General features: G+C 49.9%; 1 protein-coding gene across 1 annotated transcript in view; it reads right to left on the minus strand.

The window, feature by feature from the left end:
• LOC139673810 (zinc finger protein 850-like) overlaps positions 1 to 15144 on the minus strand; it is a 1066517-nt gene that overhangs the window by 544369 nt on the left and 507004 nt on the right. The window lies entirely within an intron of this gene.

Here is a 15144-nt window from a genome sequence, read left to right on the forward strand (position 1 = left end):
ACCAACCTTGTGTGACACAGAGACTTTGTGTAATTGGGCAGCTTCACATTGTGTTTAATGGAAATAAAGGAACTTGCAACACCTTCTTGTCGCAGATCCATCCTCAGCAGAGCTGGAATGAATAGGAAATAAGAACAGCTTTCAGTTTGCCTCAGCTTTGGGATAGGCTCTGTGCTTGGAGCAGGAAGATATATTGAAGATTCAAATGGCTGGGGCTTTTGTGTTTGCCTGGGGAGATGGGATGGCAGGGAAGGGCTGAGAAGTTTCAGAATCTCCTGAAGACAGGAGCAGGGCATGCAGCTGTCTCCTTTTCCTTTTGCCAAGCACATTCACCCATCAGTGGTGTTGGGTCCTCTGTGATAACCTGCTGTGCCTTCCCAGTGGCTGGGGCTGCACAGGGGCCAGTGGGACCAGCTGTGGGTCAGTGGGGCACAAAGGGACCATGAAGCCACAGCCAGGGGCTGACAGCAAGGCCACAGACAAGGAATTCCTGGGCATGGCCCATGCTGTGCATGTGGGACTGTGGGAAAGTCAAATGTAGGGGTGACTGTAAGTGCATCCCTTAAGGAAAGCAGTTTAGAGTTCTCCCTTAAAAAGAAGATAACTACCTGGAGTGTCTGTGGGGTCTTGTGACCAATGAGATGTTTTGGTGAATGTGAGATGAATGGGCCAGCCAATAATATCATGACGTGTGGGATGTGAGAGGATATAAAAGGTGTGGATGTTACTGAGGACAGAACTAACTAGAACTTCTTCTACTATTACTACTACTATGCTCTGTTAGCTATGAGGAAACTGTCTGTGAAACTATCTTGAATAAACTCTTGTAAGCGTTCTGATCAAGCCTTCTGATGCCTGCTGTGCCTGAGCTCTTCTGACCGTCCTTCACGCTGCCCCTTGCTCGGGGTAACGGCAACCCCAATAAATGGTGACCCCAACGTGCACCAATAGGCAAAGCTCCCCTGGAGTTGGTGGCTGCAGGAAAAGTCAGGAGCCAAAAGAGCCTCAGTGGCTGTGCTGGAGACCAAGGCTGAAGGAGGGAAATGCAGGGCTGCTGTGGGATGGGGAGGTGGATTTAATTCCAGCAGACACTGATGTGGGGCTGAGGGACTCCATGTCTTCTCTGCCTGAGTCTTCACTGGAAAGGTCTCTCAGGCCTCTGTGCTCAGGGAAAGCTTCAGGGAGGAGGAGAGCCCATCTTGGCAGGAGCCTCCTGCAATGGCAGAGGGACACATGGCAGTGTGTGCCCCTGCAGGGCACTGCCCTGGCCATGGCACAGGCTGGGAGCTGCCTGGCTGGGAGCAGCCCTGTAAGGCAGCTGTGGGTGGGCAGGAGCTGGGCAGGAGGCAGCCGTGTGCCCTGGCAGCAAGGGAGGCCAGGAGCACCCTGGGCTGTGTGAGCAGCACAGCAAGGACGGGGCTTATCCTGGTTGCTGTGGCTGAGGAAGGCTGCACAAAGAGCAGTGGAGTTTAGAAATTGTATCCTCTTTAATTTTTGTGTTTTAGCCATGAAAAGAAACTTTCTGTGGGTCTAAATCTCAGCACTTTCTGGTCCTCCCAAAGAGCACAAACCTGATGGGTTGTGGTTCCCACTCCAGTGGCACTTAGATCTTGCTCCACACCCAGAGCATGAAGCTCCCTTGTCCCTCAAAGTTCTTGAAAATGGAGGGATGAAGGACACAGAACAGGCTGTGTGGATCAGTTGCGGGGCATGGCCAGGGATTTGGGGTGGTTGTGACCCCAGGGCAGGACCCAGCACTTGGCCTTGTTGAGCCTCATCCATCTGACCTGGGCCCATTGATCCAGCCTGTCCAGACCCCTCTGCAGAACCTTCCTGCCCTCCAGCAGATCAACAGTCCCACCCAGCCTGGCGTGATTTGTGAACTGACTGAGGGTGCACTCGATCCCCTCATCCAGATCATTGATAAAGGTGTTTAACTGAGCTGACCCCAATACTGATCCCTGGGAACACCCCTGGGTGTAACTCCATTCCCCACCATTCCTTGGGCTTGGCCATCCAGACAGATTTATCCCCAGTGAACAGATGTTGCAGAGAATGTTTGATAAAGTTCCTGTAGCCCCAGAATACTGGGGTAAGTGCATATTTACATCTGTACAATAGATAATTTCATTCACTTTTTCTCTTTTCCTCCCTCTGTGGACCAAGGGACCTTGTGACCACTGAGTGTGACTTGCTTGTGAAAGAGCAAATATGGGCAGAACTGGTGACAGGGAGTGTTTGAGGGGACCTTGGGATTTGGGCTTGACACAAAGTGTTTGCCATTGATCTAAGGTGTGGCAAGTGGACTTCAGGGGATGCAAGGTAGACTTAATATACATCAGCAGAAGGACTTTTACTTTTTACTGAGCTGTGCCTTCCTTTGGTTTTGTTTACTGACAATACATGAACATCCCTGTGTGTCTCCTGCAGCTCTTTCTCCAAGTACAGCAGGTGGGAGTTGGTGCCCAGGAGCTGAAACCTGCAGGTCCAGCCTTTAGTGGAGGAAGCTCAGATTCCACAAGGCTGCTTTGAGTGCCAGGGATGTGATGAGGGAAATGGTGGGGTGGGGATCAGGGATAAAGTCTGATGGATTGTCAGACATAAAAGGTCCTGATTTTCATATCTATTTTCACTGAATTAGGAGATGCTCTGGGTCAATATCAATAGGGAATTGCTGGTAATAATGTATAAGGAGGAAAAAATAAACAGGCCACAAAAAAGACATATTTTTGCTTGTGGTTTTTTTTTTAAGTATAAGATATTCACTTTGAATGCATTTCTGAGATCTCTGTAATTGACCACAGAAGATTTGAGAATGTAAAAGTAAATTATTCCCAGGGGTTTGTTTTGTTAAAATGCCATCAATGAAAAGAGACCATGAAGGGAAAGAGCAGACAAGGAGACCATCCCTGGTGCTTGGGGACAATATCAATTAGGGTTTGCTGCTCTCAGTGTGTAAACAGGAAAAAGGAAATGGGACAAAAAGTTCTATTTCTTAATTTTTTTGTCACTGTAGTGCACTCACTTTGAATACACTTCTGTTATCTGTCTAATGAAGCATAGAAGAATTGAAGACTTAATATTAAATTATTCCCAAAGGCTTGTCTTGTTAGGATGTTTTGAATGTTAATGAGCACTCTGGCACTGACAAAGCCTCTCAAGTGACTAATTAAAGCAGATCATTGGTGCACATAATTGCAGAAAACTCTCACAGACTCCAAGTCAGAACCGAAACTCAAACCCAAATCACCTTGAAAAACCTGCAGCCCCTGAAGCTTTAAGGAGGCCCCCAAAGGGCCAATCCTGACAAAGCCTCCCCAGGGACTCGCCCCAGCAGACCCTTGGAGGCCACGACTGCAGGGAGGCAAAGGCTCTGGGCAGCAGCTCAGGTGCTGAGCAAAGCCTGGCTTGGCTGGAGGCAGCAGAAAGGCCCAGCCCTGACCCCCAGTCCGCGGAAGGCACATCCTGTCCCTCACACCTTGCTCAGGGCTCTGCTGGGATCACTGGCATGGGGGGTGATGCTGAGAGCAGGAAAAGGGGTGAAAGTGCCCAGCCTTCCTGGGGCTGTGCCAGGAGGCCACGAGGCCCCAGAGCCTCAGCACAGCAGGTCTGCTCACAGCCCTTGGTGGCACAGACGATGCTGTGCCCGAGGGGAGAAAGACTTGGGATCTCTTGCACTTCTGGCCCAGTCACTTGATGTCCCTCTGGGAAGGAACAAACCACCTCTCAGAGGTAGGTGACAAACCAGTGCTGGGAATGGTCATTGGGAGGGGCTGGTCTGTGATCATTGTCCCAGAATTCTTTTGTTCCCATGAGCCTCTAAAGTGCCTCAATGGGCTCCTTGATTCCAGGACATTCTGCAGTGTCCATGGTCCCTTCCTGCTTTGAAAGGTTGTGCCATGTCACAATGTCCCTTTGGTTCCAGGAGGTTCTGTGGTGTCACAATGTCCCTTTGGTTCCAGGAGGTTCCAAACTGTCCTTGCTGGAACACACCTGGTTTGATGCTGCCCCACCTGCAGAGCTGCCTCCAGCTCTGGGGTCCCAGCACAGCAAGGATATGGAGCTGTTGCAGCGAGTCCAGAGGAGACCACCAGAATGATCAGAGGGATGGAGCAGCTCTGCCATGAGGGAAGGCTGAGAGAATTGGGTGTTGGAGTGACCTAATTGTGGCCTTCTAGTGCCTGAAAGGAGCCAACAAGAAAGATGGAGAGAGACTGTTTACAAGGGCCTGGAGTGACAAGACAAGGGACAATGGCTTCACACGGATAGAGGGAATGGTTAGATGGGATATCAGGAAGAAAATCTTTACTGGGAAAGAGTTGGGGCCCTGGCACTGGTTCCTCAGAGAAGTTCTGGCTGCCCCGTCCCTGGAAGTTGTTCAAGGCCAGGTTGCATGAGCAATCTGCTCTAGTGGAAGGTGTCCCTTCCCATGGCAGGGGATTGGAATTAGATGATCTTTAAGGTCCTTTTCCAACCCAAAGCATTCTGTGATTCTGTGACTGGTGGGTGATGTGGTGGTCAGGGCCATCTTGGGCACAAGGAATATGAAATAACAGAATTTTCCATTCTGACAGCTTGAACTGATAGCAGGGAGACTTTGCACTGTTGAAGAGATTGACTGAAGGAGTGTCTTGGGGGTCTGTCCTGAAGCAAAAAGCATTTTCATGGCCAGGCTTTGTGAACGAAGATTTGGGAAGGGCACTACCCACGCTTGCTTCAAGCTGCTGGTGGCTAAAAAGGCCAACACGGGATAGGCAAGTCCGGTCACAAAAGGCACAGGGGAACGTCTCCTTTGGCCATATTGGCAAGGAACGGTTCTGTCTGCGTTGTCTTTTCTCCTCCAGACTGACTGTGCTGCGTTCCCAAAGGAAGCAGCAGCGTCGTGAATGGTGTGTCTCCATGAATCCCTATTGGAGGCCACAGTGGACCACTGGGGCAGGCAATATGGCCAAGGCTGAGCTGTTGTTTCAGGGAGTCCTTGTATCTCCTCTTTGGGGCTCCTCTCTTGCAGCAGCCGGTGGCGAGTTCTCCACAGAGCACAATCTTCGGGAGGCAGTGGGTGATCCTCCATCCTGGAGACGTGCCCTGCCCAGCACAGCTGCGTTCTCAGCAGCAGGGCCTCCATACTGGTGACCCCTGCCTGTTCAGAACAGACACATTGGTCACGTAATCAGACCAGTGGATGTTTAGGATTGAACGGAGGCAGCGCTGATGGAAGCGTTCGAGGAGCTGCAGGTGGTGGCGGTAGATGACCCAGGATTCAGACCCATAGAAAAGAGCAGACAGTACAATGGCTCTGTAGACACTGATCTTTGTACTTTTCTTCAGGTGTTTGTTGGACCAGACTCTTTTATGGAGTTTTCAGAAGGCTCTGTAAGCCATTGCTGGCCGGTTGTCTGTCTCTTTGTCAATGTTACTGTCCAAGGAAATGATGCTTCCCAGGTAGGGGAATGTTGTAGTTTGGGATTATTATGTAAATTCTCTCCCCTGCCACTTAACTGCCCAGGCCAGCGGTTAACAAAAGAAGCAGTTAACTGTGATCGCTGGGGTGGGGGCAGGTTTGTCTCTTTTGGTTTTTTTTTTGGATATTCTCCTCAGTCTTGGCTCGGCGGAACGGGGGAGTGGGGGCTCCAAGGAGGCAGGCTGCCCTGCTGGTTACTGCTGGGGTTTTCCCTGGCTGTCTTGCCGCTGCCTACTTCGGACTACTTTTTCTTGCCGTGCTGCTGCCTGCCTTGGATTTGCTGCTGGTTGCTCGTACCTTTCTGCTTCTTGGACGGGGAACACAGGGGGAAGAGACTGAGTCCATCTGAAAGCTCACTGCTCGTCTGTCTCGCTGGAGAGGGACTGAAACTCACTCTGCAGCCAGCCGGGCTGTGACAAGGACACTTAAGTATAACCTTTTCTCCCGGAGGAAAACCTGCTGGGTTTTGTTCTTGTTTTTTTTTCTCTTATGGTGTTGGGGAAGTGGGTTGCACTAGTCTGTTTACATATATATATATATATATATATATATATATATATAGCAGTTATCCTTCTTGTATTAAAATTCCTTTTCTTAAATTTGATAAAGAGTGGTGTGATTATTGTGGAGGAGGCCCCTCCCCTGCTTGTGGGTAAAACATTTTGGTTTTTCCCCTCAAACCGAGACATTTCTTGGCGCCCAACGTGGGGCTTGTAAACAAAGAAGGATAACTGCTATTTTGTGGCACCATGTGGGTCTTGAGCTTAGGGTTCATCAGGACCATCCTGTATAATATATTGGCTTTTTGTTGGTACAAATTCATGCCAAAAGGAGCGGCAGGTTTAAGTCTTATCAACAAATCAATGAGCAAAACTCAAATAGCCGCAATTATTATTGAGTTCTTACTCTGGATTTATGGTGTCATGAATTCGATGCCTTTGGATGTCATGTGGGTGGTGCTCTCCAGGCTGTTTTCCTGCCGCAACCTAAGCTGCTACCTCTGGGGATTCAGTGATAATAGTACGGACCCTTGGGAAGGAACAAAGGGGAATCTCTTCTCCCAACCCTTTGTCCATTCCCCATTCAAGTCTGCTACAACAGCTTTTGAGATGTTTAAATTCTCCCTGGATGCCAGAGATATCTTGCTCTTTAAGGTTTTTCTGCAAGGTTGTATCCCTGCGGCTTACAGAATGTTTGAAGGTAGGGCCAGGGTTTTTCCAGAATGCATTCAGAAACCTAGCCCAGTGAAGGGGGAAAAGCGAGAGAATAAAACCCCTGATGCCACAGTGAAGGGAGAAAAGGATGAGGCTAAACCAAGAGGACAGGCCAAGCCTATGGAAGTTGCCCCTATTCAGAAAAGGAAATATAAGACCAAATTAGACCATCCAGCGGACGATGAGGGGGCTGCTGCACCTCCACAGCAAGCAGACCCAGAGCCTGAGATCATCACTGAGTCATTGTCATTTGATAATCTCCGTAGTTTGCGGAAAGACATTGCTCGACACCCGGGTGAGCCCATCCTGACTTGGTTGATCCGAGTTTGGGACCTTATGGGTGAAACCTTACAACTGGATGGTGCTGAAGCCAGGTTTTTGGGGGCTCTGGCCCAGGATGTGGCTATTGAACAGGTGTTTGTGAGGGAATCAAAGCCCCTTTCACTCTGGGCACGACTTCTAACGAGTGTAAGAGAGAAGTTTGTTTATAGAGAAATCCTGCAGGAACATCATATTAGGAAGACTTGGAAGACGATGGAAGAAGGAATTTTACGTCTGAGGGAGATGGCAATGATGGACGTGCTTTTTGGAAGAGGTGGGCAAGCCAATAATGACCCTGACAAGGTCAGATGCACACCACATATGTGGTGGAACCTTTCACACTCGGGGCCAGCTGAATACACCGATTTCCTGGCATCCATGTATAGGGAAGAGAACCATGAAACAGTGGGCGCAGTAGCAAATAAGCTCCGGATATATGAAAGCATGACCCACAGCCCAATGCAGGCCCGTATTTCTGCTGTAGAGACATTGGTTGAGAGTCTCAAGACGCTGCCTGCAGAGGTAAAAGCGATCAGAGAGGAAATTAGGGAAAGTCTCCAAGTGGCACCAGTGCGAATGAGAACCTCTGAAGTCAGAGCCAGACGCCCCCCAGCCAGAGGAAGTGGACAGACCTCACGAACTGAGATGTGGTACTTCCTGGCCAAACATGGAGAAGACATGGGACGGTGGGATGGGAAACCCACCCGTGCCCTTGCAGCCCGAGTACAAGAACTGAAGGAGAATGGAAGAAGGTCAGTGAGAGTAAGTGCAGTCCCAGTTTCCCACGGGCAAGAATCTGACCCACAGGAGGGCACCTCCCAGGTGTACTCATCGAGAAAAGGTTCTGACCGCTATGACCAGGATCAGTGTTAGAGGGGCCCTGCCTCTAGCCAGGTAGAGGCACGGGACAACCGTGTCTATTGGACTGTGTGGATTCGATGGCCTGGTACATCAGACCCACAAAAGTATAAGGCTTTGGTTGATACTGGCGCTCAATGCACATTAATGCCATCAGGACATGTGGGCTCAGAAACTATTTCTATTTCTGGGGTGACAGGGGGATCTCAAGAGTTGACTGTGCTAGAAGCTGAAGTGAGCTTGACAGGGAGAGATTGGCAGAAACACCCCATTGTGACTGGTCCAGCCGCCCCATGTATCCTGGGCATTGACTACCTCAGGAATGGATATTTTAAGGACCCAAAGGGGCATAGATGGGCTTTTGGAATAGCCACTGTACAGACAGAAGGGATTGAACAATTGAACTCATTGCCAGGTCTCTCAGAAAGTCCTTCTGCTGTTGGACTGCTGAAAGTTGAGGAACAGCAAGTGCCAATTGCCACCACGACAGTGCACCGTCGGCAATACCGAACGAACCGTGATGCTGTGATCCCCATCCATAAGATGATCCGTGAACTGGAGAGCCAAGGGGTGGTCAGCAAAACCCACTCACCCTTCAACAGCCCCATCTGGCCTGTGCATAAGTCTGATGGAGAATGGAGATTGACTGTGGACTATCGTGGCTTGAATGAAGTTACCCCACCGCTGAGTGCCGCTGTGCCGGACATGCTGGAGCTCCAGTATGAACTGGAGTCCAGGGCAGCAAAGTGGTATGCCACTATTGACATTGCTAATGCGTTCTTCTCCATTCCTCTGGCACCAGAGTGCAGGCCACAGTTTGCTTTCACCTGGAGGGGCGTGCAGTACACCTGGAACCGACTACCCCAGGGGTGGAAACACAGTCCCACCATCTGTCATGGACTGATCCAGACTGCACTGGAGAAGGGTGAGGCTCCAGAACACCTGCAATACATTGATGACATCATTGTGTGGGGGGACACAGCAGAAGAGGTTTTTCAGAAAGGAGAGAAAATCATCCAGATCCTTTTGGGAGCTGGCTTTGCCATCAAACGGAGTAAGGTTAAGGGACCAGCCCAAGAGATCCAGTTCCTGGGAGTGAAGTGGCAGGATGGACGCCGTCAGATTCCAACAGAAGTCATCAATAAGATCACAGCAATGTCTCCACCCACCAGCAAAAAGGAAACACAAGCCTTCCTGGGTGCCATAGGGTTCTGGAGGATGCATATCCCAGCATACAGTCAGATCGTAAGCCCTCTCTACTTGGTAACCCGTAAGAAGAATGATTTCCACTGGGGCCCTGAGCAGCAACAAGCCTTTGACCAGATTAAGCATGAGATTGCTCAGGCTGTAGCCCTTGGACCAGTCAGGACAGGACCAGACATACAGAACATGCTCTACTCCGCCGCCGGGAATAATGGCCTGTCTTGGAGCCTTTGGCAGAAGGTGCCTGGTGAGACTCGAGGCCGACCACTTGGATTCTGGAGCCGAGGCTACAGAGGATCTGAAGCCAACTATACCCCCACAGAGAAAGAGATCCTAGCCGCCTATGAAGGAGTCCAAGCCGCCTCAGAGGTGATTGGCACAGAAGCACAGCTGTTTCTGGCACCTCGACTACCAGTGCTGAAGTGGATGTTGTCAGGACAGGCTGCCTCTACACATCACGCCACTGATGCTACCTGGAGCAAGTGGATTGCCCTGATTACGCAGCACGCCCGTATAGGAAAATCAAATCGCCCTGGGATCCTGGAAATCATCACAAACTGGCCTGAAGGTGAAAATTTTGGTCTAGCAGATGAAGAGGAAGAGCAGGTGACACGTGCGGAAGAAGCTCCACCATACAATCAATTGCCAAAAGAGGAAATACGCTACGCCCTCTTCACCGATGGCTCCTGTCGCATTGTAGGGACTAATCGCAAATGGAAAGCAGCTGTATGGAGTCCCACACGACAAGTTGCAGAAGCTACTGAAGGAGAAGGTGGGTCGAGTCAGTTTGCAGAGCTTAAAGCCGTGCAGTTGGCCCTGGACATTGCTGAACGAGAGAAACGGCCAAAGCTTTACCTCTACACCGACTCATGGATGGTGGCCAATGCTCTCTGGGGATGGTTAGACCGATGGAAGAAAACCAATTGGAAACGCAGAGGGAAACCCATCTGGGCTGCCGATATATGGCAAGATATTGCCACCCGAGTAGAGAAGCTGATTGTGAGAGTCCGCCACGTAGACGCACACGTGCCCAAAAATCGGGCCAATGAGGAACATCTCAACAACCAACAGGCAGACCGAGCTGCGCAAGTGAAAGTATCACAGACAGATCTGGACTGGCAGCACAAGGGAGAGCTGTTCTTGGCTCGATGGGCCCATGATGCCTCGGGCCATCAGGGCAGAGATGCCACTTATAAATGGGCACGAGACCGAGGGGTGGATTTAACCATGGACATTATCTCTCAGGTTATCCACGACTGCGAGACATGTGCTGCCATTAAGCAGGCTAAGAGAGTGAAGCCCCTGTGGTATGGTGGGCGCTGGGATAAGTATAAGTACGGGGAGGCCTGGCAGGTTGACTACATCACACTGCCACAGACCCGCCAAGGCAAGCGCTATGTGCTCACCATGGTGGAAGCAACCACAGGGTGGCTGGAGACACACCCAGTGCCTCACGCCACTGCTCGGAACACCATCCTAGGCCTGGAAAAACAAGTCCTGTGGCGACATGGCACCCCAGAACGAATTGAGTCAGATAATGGAACTCATTTCAAAAACAGCTTAGTTGCTACCTGGGCGAGAGAACATGGCATTGAGTGGGTGTATCATATCCCCTACCATGCACCAGCTGCCGGGAAAGTTGAGCGGTGTAATGGACTGTTGAAAACCACTTTGAAGGCGTTGGGTGGAGGGACTTTCAAACACTGGGATCAACACTTAGCAAAGGCTACATGGCTAGTCAACACTAGAGGCTCTGTCAATCGAGCCGGCCCTGCCCAATCAGAACCCCTTCACACTGTAGATGGAGACAAAGTCCCTGTAATACACTTGAGAGGTATGCTAGGGAAAACAGTCTGGATCAACCCTGCCTCAGGCAAAGGCAAACCCATTCGTGGGGTTGTCTTTGCTCAAGGATCTGGTTCCACCTGGTGGGTGATGCAGGAAGATGGAGAGACACAATGTATACCTCAAGGGGAACTTATCTCTGGGTAAACGACTCATATTACTGTATTTGTAAACACTTAATTATTTAGAAAATTTAAGTTTAATGTAGAGTATCGACATGGAAGAGAATTTAGGGGTGGATAATGTTGTAGTTTGGGATTATTATGTAAATTCTCTCCCCTGCCACTTAACTGCCCAGGCCAGCGGTTAACAAAAGAAGCAGTTAACTGTGATTGCTGGGGTGGGGGCAGGTTTGTCTCTTTTGGTTTTTTTTTTGGATATTCTCCTCAGTCTTGGCTCGGCGGAAGGGGGGAGTGGGGACTCCAAGGAGGCAGGCTGCCCTGCTGGTTACTGCTGGGGTTTTTCCCTGGCTGTCTTGCCGCTGCCTACTTCGGACCACCTTTTCCTGCCGTGCTGCTGCCTGCCTTGGATTTGCTGCTGGTTGCTCGTACTTTTCTGCTTCTTGGACGGGGAACACAGGGGGAAGAGACTGAGTCCATCTGAAAGCCCACTGCTCGTCTGTTTCGCTGGAGAGGGACTGAAACTCACTCTGCAGCCAGCCGGGCTGTGACAAGGACACTTAAGTATAACCTTTTCTCCCGGAGGAAAACCTGCTGGGTTTTGTTGTTGGGTTTTTTTTCTCTTATGGTGTTGGGGAAGTGGGTTGCACTAGTCTGTTTACATATATATATATATATATATAGCAGTTATCCTTCTTGTATTAAAATTCCTTTTCTTAAATTTGATAAAGAGTGGTGTGATTATTGTGGAGGAGGCCCCTCCCCTGCTTGTGGGTAAAACATTTTGGTTTTTCCCCTCAAACCGAGACAGCTTCCAATCCCCCTTTTCCCCCCTTTTATGGGTTTGGCCAGATGGGCCTAAATTTAGGTGTTAAAGATCAGCTAGGCCTGGGATTGTCAGCTGACTTGAGCTGGGCTGAGCTAGCTCACAGCTGACTTCTTCTAGCCAATAATATTGTATTCCATACCATACTACATCATCTCAAAGGGTGTAAAACCCAGTGTGTGGGAGTGGCTTGGTTAGTTCCATCATGGCTGCACTAAGAGGAGGATGTCTGGCAGCTCCTCTACTATGCTGGGCCCTGCTCCTGTTGCCTCTGCTTGCATTTTGTTTGAGTTCAGGGAAGCAGAAATATTTTATTCTTGTACTTTCTTGCAGAGTGTCTTTTAGAGTGCTTATAGATTTAGAGTAATACACTTTGTATCACTGGGGAGTGGGAAGTTATGTCTTGTTATACCACACATAACTTGTGTAAGTGTGTGTTATATTGTAGTTTTCTCCTAACTTTCTCTTTTCTGTATAAATACATGTAGTTAGTTTCAGCATAAACCTGGTTTTGAGGGTTTTTTTTCTCTCCCTCTTCTTTTTCCCTTGGCTGGTTGGGGGGAGGAGGAACCCTCTTCACTCTGTCCTGGACAGTTGGTGCTTTGCCAGCTCAACCCAAGACACTGTGGAAGGATCTGCCATATGGAAGTTGGACTGAACTTATATAGTTACACTGTCAGGGATTGCTGGTCACATGTTTCCAGGCCAGTGAGCAGCTCATCTGTCCAATGGTGCTTCAAAAAGCAGGATGGGCATTTGCAGTTTGGTGAACCAGGCTGGTTTTAGCAGAATTCAACACCGAACAGCCCCTTGGTGGCAGCAGTAACTCAGCACAGAGAGCCAGCATTGTTTGCATTCTCTGAGTGGATTCTGGGCCTGATCAGGGCAGAACATCCTGTCATGGTCCATAAGGCTCTGCAGTGCCACAATGGCCCCTTGATATTATGAGGTTCAAAAACGTCCTGAGGTTCATTTGGTTCCAGGAGTCCCCACAAGTCACAAAGGCCTCTTAGTTCCATGAGGTTCCACAGTGCCCCGGGGTCTTTTTGTCTTCATAACGCACTTCAGTGTCAAAATGGCCTCTTGATTCCAGGAGGTTTCAGTTTCCCAGGGTTCTTTCAGTTCCATTAACCCCTGCAGTATCACAGTGGACTTTTGATTCCATGGTGTTCAGCAGCGGCCCCAGGGTAGTTTGGGCTCCATAACCCTCCTCAGTGTCACAAAGGCCCCTTCATTCCAGGAGGTTCCAAAATATCTCAGGGTTCCTATTGATCCATGAGGCCCCATTTGTCACAATTGCCCTATGATTCCATGAGGTTCTGTCGTCTCATAATATCCCTTGAGTTCCAGGAGGTTCTGTGGTGTCACAATGTCCCATTTGGTTCCAGAAGGTTCCACACTGTCCTTGCTGGAAAACACCTGGTTGGATGTTGCCCCACCTGCAGAGCTGCCTCCAGCTCTGGGGTCCCAGCACAGCAAAGACATGGAGCTGTTGGAGCGAGTCTAGAGGAGTCACCAGGATTCTCAGAGGGATGGAGCAGCTCTGCCATGAGGGAAGACTGAGAGAATTGGGATTGTACAGCCTGGAGAAGAGAAGGTCGCTGGGTGACCTAATTGTGGTTGAAGGGAGCCAACAAGAAAGATGAAGACTGATTACAAGGATCTGCAGAGACAGGACAAGGGGGAAATGGCTTCACACTGATAGAGAGAAGGGTTAGATGAGATATTGGTAAGAAATTCTTTATAGTGAGGCTGGTGAGGCCCTGGCACAGGTTGCTCAGAGAAGTTCTGGCTGCTCCATCCTTGGAAGTCGTTCAAGGCCAAGTAGAATGTGACTCTGAGCAACCTGGTCTAGTGAAAGTTGTTCCTGCCCCTGGGGTTGGAATGAGATGCTCTTTAAGGTCCCTCATGACCCAAAGCATTCTGTGATTCTGTGGCTGGTGGGTGATGTGGTGGTCAGGGCTGTCTTGGGCACAGAGACCATGAAATAATGGGGATTTCCATTGTGGGTGAAGGAAGGAGGGGCACCAGCAGAACTGACACCTTGGACTGACAGCTGACAGACTTTGGCCAGTTTGGGAAACTGATGGACGGAGTCCCTTGGGAGTCAGTCCCAAAGGAGAAAGGAGTGCAGGATGGATGCAGGTGTTTTAAGAAGGAAATCTCAAAGCTCCAGCAGCTGTGCCTCTGTGGCCTGAGACAATCCAGAGGGCAAAAGGTATGGCCTGGTGAAACACAAACCATGGGCTGGATGTCAGGAAAAAAAAGAGAGTGCGTCACCTCTGGAAAGAGGGGCAGAAATCTTGGGGGAACTACAAGGATATGGTGAAGTTATGGAGGGGGAAAATGTGAAGGGCCAGAGACAAACTGGAACTGAATTTGGCCACTGCAGTTAAAGACAGCCAAAAATGTGTCTCTAAATCCATGGGCAGTTAAAGGAGGGCTCAGGAGAGTCTCCATCCTTTGTTGGATGCAGAGGCAGCACAGGGTCAGGGCAGGAGGAAAAGGCTGAGGGAATTAATGACTTCTTTCCCTTGCTGTTTAACACCAAAACTTAATTGTATTTTGGATATCCTTTTCCAGGGCTAGAGTTGGTGATGGAAGATGAGTGAAGCCCATGCAATCCAGGAGGATAATGTGAGTGACCTGCTGTAGCAGTGAGACCAACACAAGTCCCTGGTCCCAAATAGGATGCACCTGAGGGTACTGTGGGAGCTGAAGAAAGAGCTGGCCAAGCCACTTTCACTCATTGCCCAGCAGTCCTGGTGAACTGGAGAAGTCCCAGCTGTCTGGAATTCAGCAGCTGTGATGCCCATTTAAAGACAGGGCCAGAAGGATCTGAAGAACGCCAGGCCTGTCAGCCTGACTTCAGTACCAGAGAAGTCCATGGAGCAGATCATCCTGAGTGCCATCACACGGCATGTGAAGGAACCCAAGGAATAAGGGTCAGTCACTGTGGGTTTTGGAAAGGCAGATCCTGCATGACCCCGCTGACCCCATTTCTATGACAAAATGACCCACTCAGGAGATGAGGGAAAGGCTGTGGATGTGTCTCTCTAGAATTCAGTACAGCCTTTGGCACCACCTGCCACAGCATCTCCTGCAGAAACTGGCTGCTCATGGCTGGGATGAGGGAACTGTTTGCTGGGTGAAAAACTGACTGATGGCCCAGAGAGTGGTGGGGAATGGAACTAAATCCATGTGGGGCTGGTCACCAGTGGTGTTCTCCAGGGCTCAGTGTTGGGGTTGGTCCTGTTTAACACCATTATTGATGATCTGGACAAGGGGATGGAGTGC

The sequence above is a fragment of the Pithys albifrons genome, chromosome 7 (genome assembly GCF_047495875.1).
Source record: "Pithys albifrons albifrons isolate INPA30051 chromosome 7, PitAlb_v1, whole genome shotgun sequence".
Classification (NCBI taxonomy): Eukaryota; Metazoa; Chordata; class Aves; order Passeriformes; family Thamnophilidae; genus Pithys; species Pithys albifrons.